Genomic DNA, 7,674 nt, shown 5'->3' with positions numbered 1-7,674 from the left:
TGTTCATGCCAAATTCACTTGGTAATTAGGGCGACCACTCATATTAACTAATTGGGATGATACAAAGGAAAAGTTAACTTATTTTATCTTTATGACAGGAAGTGGGTTTAAACTTGAAGCCAGGTAAACACCTGAAGCTAGGCTCTCAGTCTCCCGCAGAAATAGGAGATAGGATAAGGGCATCATCTTCTTTGATTATTACTTCTCAAAGGAATGGCTGTCCTTAGAGAGACACTGTTGCGTTGTAAGGCTGGCAAGAGGCTTACTTAGTCTTAGGGGGAAAAAAAAGATTTGCATACATTTCACAGAGACAAAGAATCTGGAATGACAAGATTTATAAAGCAAATGCTCTAAGAAAAGGGAGGAGGGAAAACCTCTTCCTTTATTTTCAACAGGGAGAATTAAGCCTCTTACTCTTAATTTGTGTTTGCCCTTACATTCCCAAGCTGGCTAAGCCTGATCACCCTCTTCAACCTCTTTTCCTGGGGCAGAAGCTGTGAGCCTTAATTTCATTCAAACACAACACTGTATTTTGGATACTGTGTGTCCATTTTTAATTTTTTAAAATTAATTAATTAATTTATTTATTTATTTATTTTTGGGACAGAGTTTCACTCTTGTTACCCAGGCTGGAGTGCAATGGTGCGATCTTGGCTCACCACAACCTCTGTCTCCTGGGCTCAGGCAATTCTCCTGCCTCAGCCTCCTGAGTAGCTGGGATTACAGGCACATGCCACCATGCCCAGCTGATTTTTTGTATTTTTAGTAAAGATGGGGTTTCATCATGTTGGCCAGGATGGTCTCGATCTCTTGACCTCGTGATCCCCCCACCTCGGCCTCCCAAAGTGCTGGGATTACAGGCGTGAGCCACTGCGCCCGGCCTCATTTTTTAAAAATAAGACTCTAACAAAAATATTAAACTACACTGGCAGGGTGCAGTGGCTCATGCCTGTAATCCCAGCACTTTGGGAGGCTGAGGTGGGTGGATCACCTGAGGTCAAGAGTTCGAGACCAGCCTGGCCAACATGGTGAAACCCTGTCTCTACTAAATATACAAAAATTAGCTGGGCATGGTGGTGGGCACCTGTAATTCCAGCTACTCAGCAGGCTGAGGCAGGAAATCACTTGAACCCAGGAGGTAGAGTTTGCAGTGAGCAGAGATTGTACCACTGCACTTCAGCCTAGACAACAAGAGCAAAACTCCATCTCCAAATACATACGTGTGTGTGTGTGTGTGAGTGTGTGTGTGTGTCGGTGTGTGTCTGTGTGTATAAAACTGTACTAAGCATAATTTCTAGACAACAATGCTTTCAATAAGGCATTTTGTAGATTTTTCTTTTTCTCCCTTCGGGTACTTTATTTCATGGGCAATGATCTTGTTGAATTTGCCTAGTAGTTATAGCTTGTGATTCTGTGAGAAAAGAAAAATAATTAAATAGTGGTATCAGGGGCTCTCTGCTAATTTTGGGCTAATTACTGGCCATTCTCTATGTGCGTGATGATAGTGAGCGTTTGCTAGCTGTTCTGTATGTGCCATGGTCTGTTCTAAGTGCTTTAAATATATTATCTCCTTTAAATCTGAGGAGAAGTTTGTGAGGTTGGGACCCTTACTATTATATCTGCATCTCACAGATAAGGGAATCAAATGAGAAACTTTCTAACTTGCTAAACATTATACAATTAGTTAGACATGTAGCTTGTCTTGAACCTGAGAGGTCTGACTCCTAAGGTTCCACCCCACCAGCAAAGAGTAAAATACAGTGGCCGAAAGCAGGGATCCTGTAGTGGAACAAGTCTAGGTTCGGATTCCATCGCTGTTGTTCATTAGCTGAACAGTTTGCCTACCTGTGTTGTGCCTCAGTTTCCCAAATGCTGATAATGATAATATAAGCCATATAAGTGCTTGTGACGATTAGCGAAATGTGTATACAGAAGGTGTGCAGAATCTGACACACAGAAAATGTTAAGAAATACTAGTTTTCTTGAGAAATACATCCTCAGACACTGAAGTCAGGCTCTATGGCTCCCCCTCATGGAAATACTGTAACACTGCATTGGAATGGCCTCTTGGTTTTAGGCCCGTCCTCTGTTCCTCAGTAGCACCTATCAATGCTACAAATTCTCCTCTAAATTACTTTTGTGATAACTCAGTTAGAAAATGGTAACAGTCTCAGTACTTCATTCAACAAAGCGTTTGAGGGCTCACCATGCACCAAACATTATGCTAGTTATGAGGGATAGTGGATGGTAAATTTAAAAAGGTAGGCACCCCACCCACAGCCTCTAATTCATAAGAGAAAGAGGCAATTGCAATTGTAATAAGAGCCACCCCCTCCAAAAAAAATCAGTGCTCTATGAAAACATATAGTTGAGACACGGGCTGATTTACCTGAAGCTAGTAAATTTCAGGGCCTCTCGGTTGCACAGCTCTTCCAAGGCCCCAGGGCCATTTTTTTTTTTTCAGTAAAATTCACAAAAGGAAGTTATTTTAACAAAAAGAGTTAAAATAATTCTGTTTCCATTCCTATTTCTGTCAAAATTCCTCTCATGTTGGATGATATTGGAGTGATCACCAGCAGTGTGGGTTTCTGCTAAATTGAATTGGGGAATTAATTCATTTCTTAGATTAACTGAGAAAAACTTGTGTTATTTTTTGTCACTTCAGTATAGAGTTAATGCTAGCTGTCCTTTGGTCGGGCTGTCTTCCAGCAGACTGGACTATACTTTCTGCTCACCTTATGACACGTACATGCAGGGCCAGAGGTGGTATTGAAACGTAGAAGTGGTCAGTGGTACCCAGCCCTGGAAGTAAATGGGAATTGGAGGAGGAGCAAAGTTCGAATAGTTTAAAGTGTATGGAGCCATATGCTAGTATCAAATTATGTAAAACTGTTAGCAGAGGATATGGTTTCATGGATGCGTAGTCAAAACAGAAGTTTGTTCCTGTCATGAATATTCACAATGCAGAATTTACTATTATGAATGTACCATACTTTTTCTGTATATGATAATAATCACATGCAATAGAAATTTGTAGATCTGTAGTGGTCCTATGAACGGCAAGTGTTAGTGTGCATATGATTTAACACTTGAACTCCCTATTCTCTCTATTAAAGATATGCTTGTAAAATCTTCAATAAATGAAGAGGTGATCAAAGAGAATGCAGCCCAGAAATGTAGATGGAAATTATAAATAGAAATGTGTTAGACATTTAAGCAATTTGAAACATTACCTTACATTTGTGTGAAATTTAGGATACTATGACTTTTTTGGCATTTGTAATTTGTTATAATTTCTTCTTATATTCTAAGTTAATATTCGTTTTTGCATCTATTTTGTATTCTTTTTCTTAAATGGCTTCCCAGAGTTTGTAAGCTTCAAATACCACCAAACTTGGATGCTTCCCTAGTGTGAAGACCTGAATTAGTGTAGAAGTCAAGGTAACTTTTCCAGAGAAAACAACATCAAAGCTGACCCCTGATTATGCGGTCAGAGGCAGCCATACTAGGGTGATGATGTGGAAGTGGGGAGAGGAGGCATGTGTGTGAGGGGAGCAGCCATTACTGGAGTGTAGGAGTCTGCCAGGCACTAGGGCTGAACCATCAGATAGGAAACCAGAAGTCATGGTATGTTTTTAGGTCCTTTGATTTCAGAAAAGATTAAAAATAAAAGATAATATAACCAGTTTCTTCTGTTCATATTCAAGACAAACCAGTAGGTATAAATGTTCAACCTTATATCCAAGGGTGAAGGTAATATCTTATTTTATTTAAATTCCATTCCTAGCCCTATCCATCCCGCCATGATTGTGGGAATTTGGGGAAATTCAACCTTAGTTATCTTTTTTTTTTTTTTTTTTTTTTTTTGAGATGGAGTTTCGCTCTTGTTACCCAGGCTGGAGTGCAATGGCGCGATCTCGGCTCACCGCAACCTCCGCCTCCTGGGGTCAGGCAATTCTCCTGCCTCAGCCTCCTGAGTAGCTGGGATTACAGGCACGCACCACCATGCCCAGCTAATTTTTTGTATTTTTGGTAGAGACGGGGTTTCACCATGTTGACCAGGATGGTCTCGATCTCTCGACCTCGTGATCCCCCCACCTCGGCCTCCCAAAGTGCTGGGATTACAGGCTTGAGCCACCGCGCCCGGCAACCTTAGTCATCTTTAATGCCCTGTCTCCTTTCTTTCCTCTCAGGATCATGAGAAGGATCTTAATTCATACAGGCTTTTGGGGAGGCCTCTCTGATTTTCAGCTCCTAGTGGTTATATTTTTCCTAACTGGTTTGTTCGTTTGAGGTTTCAACCCTCTGCTTCTGTATTGAGCTTGGGGAATGACAGTAAAACAGAGCCCAGAGTCCAGGCTGCCTAAGTGTTTCATGTAGCTTTTTCCCTCTGACACATTGTAGAGTGTGGGTGATGTAGTTTGAATGTGTGTCCCCGCCCACATCTCATATATTGAAATGTAGTCCCTGGTGTGGGAGGTGGAACCTGGTGGAAAGTGATTAGATCATGGGGGCAGGTTTCTCATGAATGATTTAGCACCATTCCACTTGGTGCTATCTTCAGGATAGTGATGGAGTTCTCCTGAGATCTAGTCATTTAAAAGTGTGTCCCTTTGCCTTCCATGAGTGGAAGCTTCCTGAGGCCTCCTCAGAAGCAGACGCCACAATGCTTTCTGTACAGCTTGCAGAACTGTGAGCTAATTAAACCTCTTTTCCTATAAATTACTCAGTCTTAGACATTTCTTTATAGGAATGCAAGAATGGACTAATACAGTAGGTCTACCTAAAACTTTGGAACCTTCTGTCTTTTTCATATCTAGTGCATGGTTGTAGTAGACAGACCCTAAGATGGTCTCACGAGTCCCGGTCCCTGATATTCACCTGCTGTATAATTCCCTTCTCTTGAGCATGGATAGGAACCATGACTCATTTCTAGATAACAGTATGCAGCAAAGGTAAAAGAATTTTGCAGGTGCAATTAAGGTCCTGTGAACAGTCCCAAACTCACTGTTCCATAAGGAAAGTTAAGCTTGGGAACTCAGTCACCAATACCGTCTTTTCCGGTTCCCAAACTGACAACTGTCATTTCAAAATCCTAGGACGTGGCGCCATTTCCTCCACTCCCTCTTTTCACATGTTTACTTTGTCTTATGTAAACTGTAGATTTACAGAGGCTAATCAGAGCCTCAAAAGAGTGAAGCCGTCTGCTCTCTGCCTACCCCACTTCCTTTTTTTTCTCTCCTGTTTGCTCTTTCTCCTTTAAATACGGAATTTCCTAAAACCCCGTTTGGAAAAAGCACAGGTCACAGATGCTCCTGTGAGTTGCATTTTTTTCCCCCCGCATATCCTCAACCTTGGCCAAATGATCTCTAATCAACAGAGACCTGCCTCGGTCACTTTTTGGTTTGCAGTCCCAAGTCAGTTGATTTTAGTTAATCTAAAGGAGATTAAGACTATTTTGAGTGGGCTTCACTTAATCTGGTGATTGTCCTCAATAGACGGGCTGGGGCTTCCCTGAGGTACAAAATTATCCTTGCTGGCCTGATGTAGTAAGCAGTCTCTTGAGGAAACCCACAAGGAGAAGGATAGAGGTGACTTCTAGAAGCTGAAGGCAACTCCAGCCAACATCCGCAAAAACCTGGGGCTCTCAGTCACATGGCTATGAGGAAAATCATTCTGCAAACAATCTGGAGGAGCTTGGGATCACATCTTCTCCAGTTGAGCCTCCAGATAAAAACAGCCTAGCTGACACCTTGATTGCAGTCTTGTGAGACCCAGAGCCAAGGATCCAGCTAAGCCTTGTCTAGACTGCTGACTGCTGGGAACTGAGATAATAAATGAATAATTGTTTTAAGTTACTAATTGTGTTACCCCATTTTCACAGAGCTGTAAAGAAATACCCGATACTGATTAATTTATAAAGAAATGAGGTTTAATTGAGTTATGGTTTTGCAGGCTATATATGAAGCATGGTGGGAGAGGCCTCAGGAAACTTACAGTCATGATAGAAGGCGAAGGGGAAACAGGCTGGTTACATGGCTGGAGCAGGAGGAAGAGAGAGGGTGGCAGGTGCCACACACTTTTAAACAACTGGATCTGCTGCGAACTCTCTCAGGGGAATAGCACCAAAGGGAGGAATCTGCTCCTGTGATCCAGTCACCCCCACCAGGCCCTAATTCCAACATTGTGGATTACAATTAGACATGAGATTTGGGTAGGGACACAAATCCAAATCATGCCACTACTGTTGCAACGTCTTAGAAACAAGATGAACCCTACTTAAAATTTGGTTTGGAAGTCAAGAATGATGGTGCCATAAATATATCAAGAGCATAGGAAAAGGTTTATTATTGATATATTCTCAAGGCTTTTTTGGGAGGATGGAGCAGGCCTCCTAAACTGGTCTAAAAGTTATTTAAGAGAACAAGTGTTCTGGGCTGAATTGTGTTACTTCCCCCTTCCCCCAGCCAAATATATACGTTGAACTCTTAACCCCCGTAAGTCAGAATGTGACTATATTTGGAGATAGAGCCTTTAGGGAGGTAATTCCAGTTAAATGAGGTCACTGAGGGTGGGCCTTAATCCAATATAACGGGTGTTCTCATAAGAAGAGGCAATTTGGATACAGAAAGGTGAACAGGAGGATCATGTAAAGTCACAGGGAGAAGATGGTCTCACAGTGACTTCACAGGAAACCAACCCTGCCAACTTCTGGCCTCCAGAATTCTGAAAAAATAAATTTCAATTTAAGCCATCCAATCTGTGGCACTTATGGTCCTGAACCAAACTGAGGATCAGGCTATTTCTCATGGCCAATAACAAGATACGGATGAACTGAGGAGGAAGAGAGTTTTTATTTCTCTAACTGGTTACAGGGAAAAGGCCTGGAAATTATAGCCAGAACAACTCAAAATTATAAAGTTTTTCAGAGTTTATATACCTTCCAAGCTATATGTCTACATGTAAATGTGCATTCATCTAAATACATAAGTGATTAACTTCCTTTAATCTATAACTAAGGTCTGAGTCCTGAAGACCTTTCTCTGGAGCCTCAGTAAATTTACTTAGTCTAAATGGGTCTCGGTGGTGGGTGATTACCCTTATCTTGTGTCCTGCTAAATTACGGAGGTTTGGGGAGTTCCTTCAGACCTCCAAAACACTCATCTGTGGAGGCCTGGGGAGTTTCTTCAGACTCTCAGTAAAACTCGTTTAATCCTAAACGGGTGCTGTTAAGAATTCCTTAGTTATTTTTGTCATGCTTTAAGGCCCAGGAAAGGCCTAGGCAAAACTCTTGATGGGCTTTTGTTACACCCCAGCCTTTGTATAAAAAGGCACTGGCTTTTTTTTAGCTTTCAATATTTAACTTAACCTCTCAGTCGGTACTTAAACAGTTGTGATGGAGGCCTACCTTAGTGAAACCTGGCCTGCCACCCTTTCTCAGCCCTAGGAAACTAATATAGCAAGAAAAAAGAGAGTCTTGGTTTTTTTTTTAAAATAATGGTTAGGGGATGGCGTTAGACAAAGGGTTTCCACACATGAGAAAGGGCTTGGCACCCAGAGCCAAAAGAGGGAGCGTCTGGGCTTTCTTATCCACTTGCCCAGATGTGAGAAACAGGGGAAGAGCTATCAGCAATCAAACATCACAAAACAGAGTCAGACTTTTATCACAGCTAA

Source organism: Saimiri boliviensis, chromosome 15 (genome assembly GCF_048565385.1).
Source record: "Saimiri boliviensis isolate mSaiBol1 chromosome 15, mSaiBol1.pri, whole genome shotgun sequence".
Classification (NCBI taxonomy): domain Eukaryota; kingdom Metazoa; phylum Chordata; class Mammalia; order Primates; family Cebidae; genus Saimiri; species Saimiri boliviensis.
Note: the sequence above shows the minus strand (reverse complement) of the source record.